The sequence below is a fragment of the Schistocerca cancellata genome, chromosome 3 (assembly GCF_023864275.1).
Source record: "Schistocerca cancellata isolate TAMUIC-IGC-003103 chromosome 3, iqSchCanc2.1, whole genome shotgun sequence".
Taxonomy (NCBI): Eukaryota; Metazoa; Arthropoda; class Insecta; order Orthoptera; family Acrididae; genus Schistocerca; species Schistocerca cancellata.
Window position 1 is genome coordinate 290,476,513 of NC_064628.1, and position 16,689 is coordinate 290,493,201.

Genomic DNA, 16,689 nt, shown 5'->3' on the forward strand with positions numbered 1-16,689 from the left:
GTCGCGATACGATAAACCGCAATCGCGACAGGCTACAATCCGACCTTTATCAAAGTCGGAAACGTGATGGTACGCATTTCTCCTCCTTACACGAGGCATCACAACGTTTCAGCAGGCAACGCCGGTCAACTGCTGTTTGTGTATGAGAAATCGGTTGGAAACTTTCCTCATGTCAACACGTTGTAGGTGTCGCCACCGGCGCCAACCTTGTGTGAATGCTCTGAAAAGGTAATGATTTGCTTATCACAGCATCTTGTTCCTGTCGGTTAAACTTCGCGTCTGTAGCACGTCATCTTCGTGGTGTAGCAATTTTAATGGCCAGTAATGTAAACACTAAAATATGTACCCTAACTTATACCTGAACACCTCGAGAACTGCAGCGCGAACGATAAACACGTGTCTTTAGAAGAACTAGAGGTTATCAACTGTCTTTAACAGCTTGCGTAGCGGAAGCGGGAGAAGGATGAACCCAGAAATGGGATGCGCTCGCACCGTTAATCGCTGTTTCTGGGAAGTTACAGGAGCGTAGCGTGTTGCTGACCATCCCCTGTGGCCTTCCAAACTGGCGGCTGTCACACTGACAGCTGTTTATGTCTTGATTTTCCCCCGGGTGAAGAGAGAGTTTTACAAGTGTGAAGTATGCCCGCAGCTGAAATTGTAGAAAAATATATACCAAGTATATTTAAATGTAAAAAAAAAGTGTCTTATCGATAACGCCACGACCGTGGCTTTGTTTCAGTGATATGGAGCATTCTGAACACGAGTACTACTCGAACTCCTGGTGCGCGGTGTGTCGCGAAGTACACGTGTGGGCGTGAGAGGGGCTGCGGCAGGTGAGGTGGGAGCGCGTGTTTTTTGGTGACGGACAAAGGCGGCCCTCGCCCGCCTGCCCCGCCCCGTCGCCAGAGCACAGCTGGGCCGGCGAGTCCTCTGGCAACGCCGCGGCACGGCCAGCCCCGGGCTGCGGCACCGCGCCGTCTCGCAGCGCGCACTGCGGCCCGTCCACCGCACAGCTGCCAAGTGCGAACCTCCCGAGCCCGGCGTCTCGCTATGACGGCACCGTGCACCTGTTCTGACAGTTCTTTAATTCTGGTCTACTCTGTGTCTGTCACGCTTTACCGTCCCCTGGCGTGTCGGATGTTTACATTGGGTGTTCCAGAAATACACTACCGGCCATTTAAATTGCTACACCACGAAGATGTCGTGCAACAGACGCGAAATTTAACCGACAGGAAGAAGATGCTGTGATATGCAAATGATTACCTTTTCAGAGCATTCACACAAGGTTGGCGCCGGTGGCGAAACCTACAACGTGCTGACATGAGGAAAGTTTCCAACAGATTTCTCATACACAAACAGCAGCTGACCGGTGTTGCCTGGTGAAACGTTGTTGTGATGCCTCGTGTAAGAAAGAGAAATGCGTACCATCACGTTTCCGACTTTGATAAAGGTCGGATTGTAGCCTATCGCGATTGCGGTTTATCGTATCGCGACATTGCTGCTCGCGTTCGTCGAGATCCAATGACTATTAGCAGAGTATGCAATCGGTGGGTTCAGGAGGGTAATACGGAACGCCGTGCTGGATCCCAACGGCCTCGTATCACTAGTATCACTATGACAGGCATATTATCCGCTTGGCTGTAACCGATCGTGCAGCCACGTCTCGATCCCTGAGTCAACAGATGGGGACGTTAGCAAGACAACGACCATCTGCACGAACAGTTAGACGACGTATGCAGCAACATGGACTATCAGCTCGGAGACCATAGCTGCGGTTACCCTTGACGCTGCATCACACAGAGGAGCGCCTGCGATAGTGTACTCAACGGCGAACCTGTGTGCACGAATGGCAAAACGTCATTTTTTCGGATGAAAACAGGTTCTGTTAACAGCATCATCGTGGTCGCATCCGTGTTTCGCGGTGAACGCACATTGGAAGCGTGTCTTCGTCATCAACATACTGGCGTATCATCCGGCGTGATGGTATGGGGTGCCATTGGTTACATGTCTCGGTCACCTCTTGTTCGCATTGACGGCACTTTGAACAGTGGACGTCACATTTTAGATGTGTTACGACCCGTCGCTCTACTCTTCATTCGATCCCTGCGAAACCCTACATTTCAGCAGGATAGTGCACCACCGCATGTTGCAGGTCCTGTACGGCCCTTTCTGGATACAGAAAATGTTCGACTGTTACCCTGGCCAGCACATTCTCAAGATCTGTCACCAATTCAAAACGTCTGGTCAATGGCGGCCGAGCAACTGGCTCCTCACAACACGCCAGTCACTACTCTTGATGAACTGTGGTATCGTGTTGAAGCTGTATGGGCAGCTGTACGTGTACACGCCATCCTAGCTCTGTTTGACTCAATGCCCAGGCGTATCAAGGCCGTTATTGCGGCCAGAGGTCGTTGTTCTGGGTACTGATTTCTCAGGATCTATGCACCCACAGTGCGTGAAAATGTAATGACATGTCAGTTTTAGTACAACATATTTGTCCAATGAATACCCATTTATGATCTGCATTTCTTCTTGGTGTAGCAATTTTAATGGCAAGTAGTGTATGTGTAGTATTTTGTGCGATGATAGGTCGGATACAGGCAATAATTTTAAGCATACGAACACGGGGTCTCTGACTTGTATTTAGGGCGGTAGACTCCGCCAAAGCGTATTCGCTTTACCTAGAGGAAACATCACTATACACCGTGTTTACTGCTGTAAATACGCGAACTGTGCGCCACTGACTTGATGGCGTAACTCATGCCGTCGGACCACGGAACGGAGGACATTGGGTAACGTTTCATTGGCTTGATCACGGACGTCTCCTGCAGCAACAGTAATTCGAGCTACGAGTTCTTCTACGGTGTTTACAGGGCTTTGATACGCAAGAGCCTTCACGTGGCTGCAAAGGTGAAAATCAAGCAGTGTGAGATCCGGGGATCTTGCACGCCAGTGAACAGGTTCTTAACGTCAAATCCAGCGTACAGACTGTTGTCTGTCCGAGAACTTCTCACTCGATTTGTGAAATGGGGATGTACCCTATCATGCTTGAAGAACATTCCACTTTTGGTTTGAAGCGGCATATCTTCGAGAAGACCGTGAAGTACGTGTTCGAGAAATACACGGTAAACACTGCCAGTTAGACGGCGTGGAAGAATGTAAAGCACCGCTACTTGGTTGTGAATAATTCCAGGCCGAACATTAACTGAAAATCGTTCCTGAAGGTGGTGTAAAGCCGTACCTCGAAGATTTTCACGAGACCATACATGGGAGCTGCGGCGGGAGAAAGTCGATTCTTAAGTCCACAGAAGAACGTTTGCGAGGCTGGGAGTTAGCATTCTTTGTTGCAAAAACCGTATGGCGAAGTCGTTTCGAAATAGAAAATCAATGGCTAGAAGGTCCTGTACCTTACACAACTTGTCGGGATGACGATGAACATCGCGCAGAGTTCCCCAAACACTGCTGGAACTAGCATTTACAGCATGAGCAACGGAGCGTTCGCTATCCGAAGGGTTGTTGTCGGACATTTTTAGTACTCGTTCCTCGAAACCAGGATTGCGCACACTCCGTGATCGACCTCGAGTATGGAAATCTCCCTCTAATGTGTCCTTTTCACGGGACGACGATCCACGGCAGCAAATGCGCTTTGGTTTGGTATTCGTCTCTTTGGATAATATTCTGCATACAAACAGCGTGCTCATCCCAAAATTCCTGCAGCGCTTAAGGCCAAGTGTATGTCTGCAAATTTATTCCACATGAGGCGTTCCATGTCCTACGCAAAACAACACAGAGTAAACAGTCTTTTTACATTTGGAAGTGCATATCATTGTTCCATGACACACTACCTTTCCTTTGGTGCAACACTTGATTACGAACTACGTTGACGTTGAAGCGAAGTACACAAACGAACAAACGACTGCACACTTCAGCTACCCTGCAACGAATGAGGACAAAGGGAACTAGTACAGAATTTCCTCGTTAGGGTGCGGGTGCCAATGTAAACAAATGACACTAGACATCCAAACTTGCGGATACGTAACGCCGGTTATCGCACCACCACTCAGACCGATGACTTTTTCAGGTCGCCTACCGTCGTAAATATGCGTCAGCGATCCCATGTTCGCATGCTTAAAATGATTGCCTGTATCCAGTCTATCATCCCACAAAAATTCTGTACTTATTTCTGAAACATCCGGTATAATTTCGGGTTACTGCAGGGCATAAAGTCCTCTACAATCGATAATACTTCGACAGGTGAACACACCATTATTTTCAAAACACAAATGAAACGAGAGATCGGTGGGTGGGGTTAAGTCTACCACTAAGTCCAAAGATGGCGTATTCAGAAGGGAAACTCGCGCCGTAAACAGCTGGTGCAACGACACAACAAAAGATAAACCAATGTCAAATGTTACAGACTGTATCGTATTGTATGTTAACTGGGGGCCTAGAAACGACGGAGAGGCTCGGTCCCCGCCGCAGCCGCAGTGGCCCACAACCCCACGACGACTACCGCATTCCACTTCACTCCTCCGCCACCCCACACCGAACCACTCTTTCAGGGTTATTGTGCGGTTCGGCCCCCGGTGGACCCCCAAGGGAATGTCTCACACCAGACAAGTGTAACCCCTATGTTTGCGTGCTAGAGTAATGGTGGTGTACGCGTACGTGGAGAATTTGTTTGCGCAGCAATCGTCGTCATAGTGTGGCTGAGGCGGAATGAGGGGAACCAGCCCGCATTCGCCGAGACAGATGGAAAACCGCCTAAAAACCATCCATAGACTGGGCGGCTTACTGGACCTCGACACAAGTCCGCAGGGCGGATTCGTGCCGGGGACCAGGCGCTACTTCCCAATCCGGGAAGCAGTGCGTTAGGCCGCACGACTAACCGAGCGGGAATGTTACAGATACTGAAATATTAATTAACAATGGGCGAGCAAGTAATGCAAACTGCGTCCCTCTGTTGAGCAGGTAGAGTTCACGATTTCAGGCAGTACTGAAGCAAAAACCTCCAGCTCTCTTTATAAGGTCACTTGCTAGTTTAATCTCAACAGCTTCCTTTATAACACAATCCAAATAATTGGAAGAGCACGTCTGTGTTGTCGTATTCCATCGGATGATCGGTACCAAGGCAATTTTTATTTACTGGGTAGCTTAGCGCCTACTGCTTCGCTCGCGTAGACTGTCTTTTTTTTCAATCGAATTTTTATGTTGTTCACATATTACAAATCTTCTACGCTTTTCAGGCTAATTAAGGTCGTAGAAGCATGGTCTTTTCCGAAAATATTTGTGACCAAAAAGCGGTTCTGGTAGCTGGAGTCCAAAAGGTTTCCGTTAATCATGTCTTTTGTGTTCTTCTGGTGATATTCCTACAGAAATCTCATTACGTAACACACATTTCTTTGCATCTAAACGAGAAGTAAAATACCAATATTCATAGATCTTGCTTTTTTTAATATAACGAAATATTTTCGTAAAAATTTTCATCCCCCATTTCATCCCCTTGGCGGCTGAATTTCCAAAAATAGTGAACACGCATCTATTTTTGTTTCTAACAAAGAAGCCAAATACAAATTTGCATAGATTTAGCATTGAAAATGCTTTCCTAATGAAATAATTCCACAAAACTTTTCATCCCTTCTTTCTCTCACTTAGGAGTGGAATTTCGAAGAATCCCTTCTTAAACGATGCCCACAGTACAAAATCAACACTGTCTCCAAATTTCAAGTTTCTATCTTTATCTGTGTATAGTGATACCCTTTAGAGGTTGAATTTATAGATATAGTGAAATGCATTTTTTTTTCCAACAGAGATGCGAGATACAAATTTTCATAGACTTTGTTTCAAAAATTAAATATTTCCATAAAAACTTTCATCCCCTTAGTGGTTGAACACTTATTTTTTATTTCTAACCGAGGAGCAAAATTCAAATTATAATAGACTTAGCTTCAAAATGATTTTATAATGAGATATTGTCATAAACATTTCATCCTCTATTTCATCCCCTTAAGAGTTAAATGTCCACACTGAAATTTTTTTTTTTTTTTATTTGGAACCGAGAAGTCAAATACAAGTTTTCACAGATGTAGCTTTAAAAATACTTTAGTAGTTCTTTAATAATGATTTATTTTCGAAAAGAAATTTCACCCATTATTTCACCCCATTGAGGATAAATTCCCAAAACTGCTGAAACATGTATTTCTTTATTTCTAAGAAACCAAAGGTCAATTTTCGTAGGTCTCGGCTCGAAATCGCTTTAATAGCGCCATATTTTCAAAAATATTTTCATCACCAATTTCACCCGCTTAGGGATGAAATTTCAAAAAATCCCTTCCTCATGAAGCTGTAGGACTTTTTTATGTGATCACTGCTGAAGAATTTCACGTGCCATATCTTGATCGACTAAGTGCGCACACTTATTCACGTATGCAGGTTGGAGTATGCAGATAAAGTTTTTGAACTCTCGTTATTGTTGTGTCAGTACTAAGAGTAAAAAGTGCATTTTGTACCATGATTAATGCGTGGGAGCCTAAGTGACAGAGTAGTGTATAATAGTTAAATTACAGTAAAAGATTAAGCATACGTCCGTATTTTTTCTTGACTGCGTACTCTTATCTAAGCCCACCTTTAGTATATTAGAAACAAGAGAGGACTGAAAGTATAGCCCTTTGTAACATGATGTCTGACTGCTTCAAATTGTGTGTGCCTCTTGGGATGTAATCGATATGGAACTGTTACATTCTGGTTTCAGCCAGGCAAGTAAGATAAAATGCGTGAATGTGATGTGCCTACTAACTGATAATATTTTAATTTTGCAAGATATGTGCGGGTGTAAAGAGACATTGTTAGTAAACACTTTTGGGTAAACACTCTGGGTATTCGAGGAAGACTGTGTAACAACATGTCTCGCGCAGGAATCATGGGAATAACGTGCGAGAGATAAGTTCGTGCACCAAGGCATATAGACAATCATTTGGACGTGGTTATGCAATATGGAACCACCTCCAAAATCTACATTTAGAGCTAGAGGTATTTTAGCACAACTTTGCATATAAAATTCAAATCTGACACACCGAGCGAGGTGGCGCTGTGGTTAGCATACTGGACTCGCATTCTGGAGGACGACGTTCAATCCCGCGTCTGGCCATCCTGATTTAGGTTTTCCGTGATTTCCCAAAATCTCTCCAGACAAATGCCGGGATGGTTCTTTCGAAAGGGCACGGCCGACTTCCTTCCCCATCCTTCCCTAATCCAATGAGACCGATGACCTCGCAGTTTGGTCTCTTCCCCCAAATCAACCCAACCCAAATCTGACATTATCCCAAAAGCAACTGTCGGTTTATAAAAACGTTCTTATGCTCTTATCAGATTAATACTATAGATCTCAATACTTATTGCTCCACCGAGCGTAGGATGCCGAAACTAGAGTTGGTTCCTAATTGGTTATCCTAAAATTGGATTTGGTTCTCGTGGTTTGTAGCTGGAGAGAAGAAAAACGAAGCAACACTTATATAACAGAGGTAACTACATTTCGGAATTTTCAGAATTCATGTTTGAACAATTTTTTATTCACATTGTCAATGCAGGAGTAGCTAGATGAGGAAGTAAATACAAAAATAGTTGAAACTTTATGTCAAATTCATTACTGTTTTATTGCTTTCCAACAGTTTTACGAAAGTAGATATTTCAACGCTTAAGGTAACTTTATTATTACTATTGTTAATCGTGTAAATAAGTTATGCCCATATACTTCTTTTATACAGTAACATGCTTGAAAATTACTCCAAAGTGAAATCAAGTGTACCATCAATGCCATCAGTATCAACCACAATGTCAGGTTCTGAAGTTCAGTTTTCATAAAACTGTCTGGCATCCCGTTGAATGAGATGCATTATCGATTTTATGTCCTGTGATACTGGTTTACTATTCGGACATAAAGGCACCAAGAGTGCTGTTAGGTCTGTCGAAGACTTCGGGTGCTCTGCAATGCAGTCCTGAATTTGGCATGAACGAAATTCTCAACAAAGTTCTTGTTGATGAATATTGAATAAGGTTCCTCCTTAGTTATTCTTATTTGACAAAGTTCCAGCCAATTGACTTTGTTGTTGTGTACCGCATGCTTTCTGTTGACTATATGTTTTTTCTAATGGTGAAGCACTCCAAAAATTTCCCACTGGATTTGAAGAGGGTGTTTTTTGGCTTGTTGCTTGAAACTGACGTAATTTCTTGAGGAATGTAAACTTTACTGCATTTTAGTGCACTTTCTATACCACCGGAGCCACTGTCATTCGGTAAGAATGAAAGACCGGAAATAAGAAACTTTTGAATAATCGTTTTAAGGGTGGGTGGCATGTTCCCGTAGAGCAGTCTTCAACACCGAAGTAATTTTTATATTTCTGTTCTGCCCTCCATAAGAACCACACCACAAAATTAGTTATTTAACTTGTATTTTCTGCCGAACACAAAGACTCCAAGGACTTTCCTCTGGATAACGTCTCTATGAAAACAGTATGTCTTTTTAAACAATAGCCGGCCGGAGTGGCCGAGCGGTTCTAGGCGGTACAGTCTGAAAACGCGCGACCGCTACGGTCGCAGGTTCGAATCCTGCCTCGAGCATGGATGTGTGTGATGTCCTTAGGTTAGTTAGGTTTAAGTAGTTCTAAGTTCTAGGGGACTGATGACCTCAGAAGTTAAGTCCCATAGTGCTCAGAGCCATTTGAACCACTTTTGATTTTTAAACAATAACATACAAGAAAATGGACTCTTGGTAATTACCAATTAATTAATTATGTTTCAACTCGAACACGTAAACAAGAAAAACTTGTGACATTCATAAGTGGATTTGGTTCCATATAGCAAATCACTGCCACCTGGATACAGCAACTGGTAGTGGGTTCAGACATCTCTAAGGAGCAGCATGTTATCGAATGGACTTCGTTCTATTTTGCAAGCCATGCTTTACATTTGCCATCACAGTTTGCAACATAGAACCAGAAATCTAAAAAATGGTAGTTGGTTTCCAATTGCAAATCTATGTCGATTTGTTCGTCTCTCCATATGCGAACAGAATGTGGCAGAAAGTAGCTAATAATCTTACAAAGCACCCTCCACCAAGCGAAGCACAGTGACTCACTGTGCGTATATGGAGATGTGGACTGGAGATGAAGCGTAAAACTACCTTTAAACGTGTTCAATACGAAAAGTTTATGGGTTGGCAATTGGTTAAAAACAGTATTGGTTGCAATTTTAGTTTTTTTTTTTATTTTTCAACTACGCGTTTCGCCTTATTTAGGCATCTTCAGGTTGATCTACATAAAAAACAGAGAACAAATACATCTATTTAAGAATCGCGATCGCGTTGTGCAGACTTGGATAACCTAAAAGCATGTATAAACAGATCAAATACTGAAAAAGCAAATACCTTAATTTGGTATTTCTTAGAACGATCTATTAGACAGTGTAGCCAAAGGGCATCGTCGAATACATCAGGCCAACATCGCCTTCGTTAAACTCAGTAAAAACTGGTTTGCTATATGCCAGATATGGATTGGAAGAATTTTAAGGGTTGGTGCTTCCTACGGGGAAAACCCCCGCTCCTACTTGAGACTGTTGACGCTGAGTGGCACCCTCTTGTGCTGCTGCAGCCAGAACATTCAGGGAGAGAGAGGGGTTGGCCAGATGATGCACCGGGGCGGAAGTGAGCGGCGACCCTGGCCTTTTTGGAGGCACCTCCGTCCGTGACGGGACGCGCTCGCCAGGGATTTTGTCACGAGGGCGGCTGGCCCGCGGCACGAAGCTTCTGCGAAAGCACGCCTGTCCTTTTCTTATCTGCCTCGACTCTAAAGTCAAGGCCGACTCTGTGCCGTCTTAATATCACATTCACAGGCCTTTAACTTCTCGTTTTGAGCACATTTAAACGCAGTTTTATACTTCATCTCTGTTCGACGTTTACACATACGCACAACGAGTAACTGTGCACAGCTTGGTGGAGGGTATCTCGCATACGATTATGAGCTACTTTCTGCCGTATTCTATTCATATATGGAGAGACGGACAAATGACTGTCTATATGGCGTAGAGAAACAACTGATGGAGTAGATAACAAATAAGTCATCAGCTCCGGATAGAATCCCCATTCGGTTTTTCAAAGAGTATTCTACGGTGTTGGCCTCATACTTAGCTTGCACTTACCGCGAATTTCTCGCCCAGCGCAAGGTCCAAAGCGACTGGAAAAAATCGCAGATGACTCCTGTGTATAAGAAGGACAAAAGAACGGACCCGCTAAATTACAAGCCAATATCCCTAACAACGGTACAGGCAGTTGCCATATGTCTAGATTTCCGGAAAGCGTCGGACACCGTGCCCCATTGCAGACTATTAAAGAACGTACGAGGATATGGAACAGTTTCACATACCAGGTGTACCGGTATGAAATGAGCGTTAAGATACAAATGTGTCGCCGGCCGCGGTGGTCTAGCGGTTCTAGGCGCTCAGTCCGGAACCGCGCAACTGCTACGGTCGCAGATTCGAATCCTGCCTCGGGCATTGATGTGTGTGATGTCCTTAGGTAAGTTAGGTTTAAGTAGTTCTAAGCTCTAGGGGACTGATGACCACAGATGTTAAGTCTCATAGTGCTCAGAGCCATTTGAACCATTTGATACAAATGTGTCGATAGGGAACATTTGTTGTGAACGAGACTTATTTTTTTTTTTTGTTCGTATGACATCTGTCAAAGATATTTAGTATACATCAAGTCATGGAACAAACAACATCATATGTTTCCATCGTGTGAACAATGTCGAATTTTGTACCAGAAAGTGATGATTTGCGGAAAGCATTAATTTTTTGTTTTCATTTGAAGAAAAGTGCTGCAGAGTCGCATCGAATGCTTATCGAGGCATATGGTGATCATTCTCTATCACAAGCAACATGCAAAAAATGGTTTTAACGGTTCAGAAATAATGATTTTGATGTAAGAAATGAAGAATGTGGAAGACCACCAAAAAGGTTCGAAGATGCCGAATTGCAAGCAATATTGGATGAAGATGATAGCTAAATGTTGCACAACAAACAATTTCTGGATCCAAAAGTGTGGAAAATGGGTGCCACATGAATTGAATGAAAGACAGATGGAAAACCGAAAAACCATTTGTCAAATTTTGCTTCAATGACATGAAAAAAAAATCAGTTTTGCATCGAATTGTTACTGGCGATGAAAAATGGATTTATTTTAAGAATCCTAAACGGGAAAAATCATGGGTTAACCCGGGACAACCACCAACATCGACTGCAAAACCAGATCGATTCGACAAGAAGATAATGCTCTGTGTTTGGTGGGATCAGAAAGCTTCTAAAACCCGGTGAAAATGTGAATACTAATCGCTACAGACAACAAATGATCAATTTGAACTATGCATTGATCGAAAAAAGACCAGAATGGGCCAGAAGACATGGCAAAGTAATTTCTTTTTCACGACAATGCACCTGCACACAAAGAAAAACTGGTTTAGGATACAATCAAAACACTTGGCTGGGAGCTGCTACCCCACCCGCCGTATTCACCAGACTTGGCCCCTTCGACTACCATTTGTTTTCATCAATGGGACACGCATTGGCTGAGGAACACTTCGATTCCTACGAAGAAGTCGAAAATTGGGTGTCTGATTGGTTTGCTTCAAAAGACGAACATTTCTATTGGCGGGGTGTCCACAAATTGCCAGAAAGGTGGTCAAAATGTATAGAAAGCAATGGTCAGTACTTTGAATAAAATGTTTTTACTTTTCAATTCAGAATTAGTGTTTCATTTTCACAAAAAAAAAAAACGTTCATTTCATACCGGTAAACCTGGTATATGCGAGTGGCTCGAAGACTTCTTAAGTTATAGAACTCAGTATGTTGTCCTCGATGGTGAGTGTTCATCAGAGACTAGCGTATCGTCAGGAATGCTCCAGGGAAGTGTGATAGGCCAGCTATTATTATCTATATACATAAATAATTTGGGGGACAGGATTGGCACCAATCTGCGGTGTAGACTGGTGATGCTGCGGTGTACAGTAAGGTATCGAAGTTAAGTGATTGTATGAGGGTACAACATGACTTAGACAAAATTTCTAGTTGGTGTGATGAATGGCAGCTAGCTCTAAATGTAGAAAAATTTAAGTTAATGTGGATGGGTAGGAAAAACAAACTCGTAACGTTCGGATACAGCATTCGTAGTATCCTGCTTAACATAATCACGTCGTTCAAATACCTGGGCGTAACGTTGCAAAGCGACATGAAATGGAACGAGCATATGAGGATTGTGGTAGGCCAGATGATAGGTCGACTTCGTTTCATTGGGAGAATGCTGGATAAGTGTGGTTCATCTGTACAGGAGACCACATACATGACGCAAGTACGACCTATTCTTGTGTACCCTACCAGGTCGGATTGAAGGAAGACACCAAGCGATTCAGAGGCGGGCTGCTAGTGGTGATAGACTCGAACAACACGTAAGTGTTACGGAGATTCTTCGGGAACTCAAATGGAAATTCCGGGAGGGAACGCGACATTCTTTTCGAGGAAAGCTACTGAGAAAATATAGAGAACCGGTATTTGAAGCTGACAGCAGAACGATTCCGCTGCCTCTAACATACATCGCGCGTAATAGAAGCGTTTGAGATGTGGCGCTACAGACGAATGTCGAAAATTAGGTGGACTGATAAGGTAACGAATGAGGAGGTTCTGCACAAAATCGGAGGGAAAGGAATATGGGGAAAACACTGACAAGGAGATAGGACAGGATGATAGGACATTCGTTAAGACATCAGGGAATGACTTCCATGGTACAAGAGGCAGATGTAGAGGGCAAAAACTGTAAAGAAAGACAGAGATTGGAATATATCCAGCAAATAATTGAGAACGTAGATTACAAGTGCTAATCTGAGATGATCAGCCAATGAAATCAGTGGCGGAAAGTTTCACCGTAGAACGATGCTTCCCAAAATTTCTGCGACCATTACCCCTGAACGAGGCCAGATACCATCTAACACCCTAAACACAGTTTGGACCTAATTAGGTTAGAATGTAAAAAAAATACAAATCTTATTTCTTAAAGTGACAAGTTCTTTATAATATTTAATTAACGGCCAAAGAAAATAAATTCATACGTTTTTAATCCAACCAAAAAACAATGAGTCAGTGGGATGTTTGGTTCTGCTTATTTCTAACAATCCTTTTTTATAGTTGGTTTGGTGTTCGCCATTGCACATCGGAAGTCATGTACAAAGTTCATTTGGTTCTTCATTTCTGTTTTCACTGCTATTTGTAGCCGAAAGTCTACTTTCACGCCTGTAAGTTGTGGCGAATGGAATTAGTATTCTTAAGAACTATTCCAATAATAACAGCTACTAACGATAGGCCGTTCGCTAAAACAATGCCAGTTCTGTCGTATGTTTACAGTGTACTGACTTTGAAATGTCCAAGAAAGGGTACCATGGCGCGAATTTCACAACATGAAAATACTCCCTCGTCCACTAAAACTGGACTTAAAACCCATCTGAATTTTGCAAATGTGAGAAAAATACCTGCTATTGGAATTTATTGCTGATGTCAGGTGATTACTACCACTGGATGCATAGCAAAAGTAATAAATAGAAGATTAATCTGACCTTGAGTCGAGAGGTTCTAGGCGCTACAGTTTGGAACCGCGCGACCGCTACGGCCGCAGGTTCGAATCCTGCCTCGGGCATGGATGTGTGTGATGTCCTTAGGTTAGTTAGGTTTAAGTAGTTCTAAGTGCTAGGAGGCTGATGGCCTCAGAAGTTAAGTCCCATAGTGCTCAGAGCCATTTTTTTGACCTTGAGTACTGTTGGTAAAGTGAGTAAAGTGTATGAAACTGAACGTTAACAAACAGTTCGCATAAACAGTTTTAACTCATGACCATCAAACATGGATCGCTCATCAACTAATAGATAGCTGCTGGCTGCAAATTCCTGGGAGATATAGGAAAGCAAATATATGTCTCTGTGACACTGAAGGTCCACCCTTGACGGTATTCAGCTCGGAAAACCGAATTATTATGTTACCTCCGATAGGCTAGGAACCATGTCTCTTGTAGTAATTATCATCCTGCTTCCGAAATCGGTTAACGTGCAAATTTCTGACACGTTCACTACGCAGCTGTCTGCGACAGGCGGCTCAGGTATTGTGTCTAGGCTGCAGTCGCGGCCACAACATAAGGCCTTCATACACAGCATGTCTTCAGATGGGACTTTTCATAACGTTATACTGAATGGCGAATATTCAGCAGAATCGAAAGTAACGTCCGATGCGCTTCAAGGAAGCAAGGAACCTGTAATGTTCTCAATATACATAAACAGTTTATCAGATAGGATCAGAAGCACTGTCACTTTGTTCGCTAAGATTGCTGTTACTTACAGAAAAATTCGTGCGGAATAACAAAAAGATTAGGACAAAGTTTCCATTCGGTTAGAAGAATGACAACTCTCTTTAAATTTAAATTAATGTAATACCCGCAATAAACAGAAACAATGAGATAGTATCCCATTACAAGATTAGTGGGTCTGGAGCACGCCATTTGGTTTAAATATTTAGGGGTAATAATAAGAAAGCACCACGAGATGAGGCGAGCACGTAAAGCCAGTATTAGGACAAACAAAAGAAAGATTAGCATGAAGTGTGGTTGTTGTTGTTGTATTGTTGTGGTCTTCAGTCCTGAGACTGGTTTGATGCAGCTCTCCATGCTACTCTATCCTGTGCAAGCTTCTTCATCTCCCAGTACCTACTGCAACCTACATCCTTCTGAATCTGCTTAGTATATTCATCTCTTGGTCTCCCTCTACGATTTTTACCCTCCACGCTGCCCTCCAATACTAAATTGGTGATCCCTTGATGCCTCAGAACATGTCCTACCAACCGATCCCTTCTTCTGGTCAAGTTGTGGCACAAACTTCTCCCCAATCCTATTCAATACTTCATTAGTTATGTGATCTACCCATCTAATCTTCAGCATTCTTCTGTAGCACCACATTTCGAAAGCTTCTATTCTCTTCTTGTCCAAACTATTTACCGTCCATGTTTCACTTCCATACATGGCTACACTCCATACAAATACTTTCAGAAATGACTTCCCGACACTTAAATCTATACTCGACGTTAACAAATTTCTCTTCTTCAGAAACGCTTTCCTTGCCATTGCCTGTCTGCATTTTATATCCTCTCTACTTCGACCATCATCAGTTATTTTGCTCCCCAAATAGCAAAACTCCTTTACTACTTTAAGTGTCTCATTTCCTTATCTAATACCCTCAACATCACCCGACTTAATTCGACTACATTCCATTATCCTCGTTTTGCTTTTGTTGATGTTCATCTTATATCCTCCCTTCAAGACACCATCCATTCCGTTCAACTGCTCTTCCAAGTCCTTTGCTGTCTCTGACAGAATTACAATGTCATCGGCGAACCTCAAAGTTTTTATTTCTTCGCCATGGATTTTAATACCCACTCCGTATTTTTCTTTTGTTTCCTTTACTGCTTGCTCAATATACAGATTGAATAACATCGGGGAGAGGCTACAACCCTGTCTCACTCCCTTCCCAACCACTGCTTCCCTTTCATGTCCCTCGACTCTTATAACTGCCATCTGGTTTCTGTACAAATTGTAAATCGCCTTTCGCTCTCTGTATTTTACCCCTGCCACCTTTGACTGGAATACTCTCTTTCAAACAAAGTGTGGTAGGATACAGCATTGCGTCTGTTACGGAAATAACATGCAAGGCACTGTAGTATTAATTCAGCGTTTGCAACCAGTATCAAGAAGGCATGCCAACGGACGTCAAACGGGCCGCAACTTCGGCGACTTGAGTGTGTCTAACCTCAGTAATCTTACCGGTGAAAGGGGACCGCCAGTTTAACGTGGAATCCGAACCGAGTGCCGTTCTTTCTGGATCCGCCATGCAACAGAGAGTTATCCCGTGACCTCTTGGTTTTCAGTCAGTTCATCAGGCCCGACGCCTATTGGAGGAACTTAAATAGGAATCTTTGCGAGAAAGGTGCCGTTGTTCTACAATTGCCAGTTAGGTAACATTAGAGAAACTGTATTCGAAATAGACTGTGTGTCCATCCTGCGGATTCCACTGGATATCTTACATAGGAATAACTAGGATGAGATGCTGATTTTGCTGAGAATACAGAGACACACAGTCATTTTTCCTCGTTCTATACGTTAATGGAATAGGGCAGAAAATGGCTACCAACGGTATGGAGCACTCGCCGCCATGAGCTGTACAATGTATTGGGAGTATATAAGCAGATGTAGGAAGTACAGCGAAGAAGAGAACAGAAGCTTTTACATTGTGGTATTGCAGAAGAATGTTGGAGATTGGACGGATAGATCGGCTAACTAATGAAGAGATATTTAACCGAATACGGGGGAAAAAGGTATTTCTGGAACGACTTGACTAACAGAAAGGGTCGCTTGATAGAACACATCAAGGAACAGAGGTTAAACTTTGCGGTGACAGTTACTGATATCGGTTCAAACAATAAGTTTACTATTACCAGTCACTGTTTATTTTACCTCCACTATGCATGTCACTGGTTTAAACTTCAATCGACACCCTTGTTGCAACACTTCTATTTTGTACGTTTTTGCACTTAAGATTCTAGAGGCCATCTTTCCTCATT

General features: G+C 43.0%; 1 protein-coding gene across 2 annotated transcripts in view; it reads right to left on the reverse strand.

Moving 5' to 3' along the window:
- LOC126174976 (ankyrin repeat and BTB/POZ domain-containing protein 2) overlaps positions 1–16,689 on the reverse strand; it is a 595,788-nt gene that overhangs the window by 498,689 nt on the left and 80,410 nt on the right. The window lies entirely within an intron of this gene.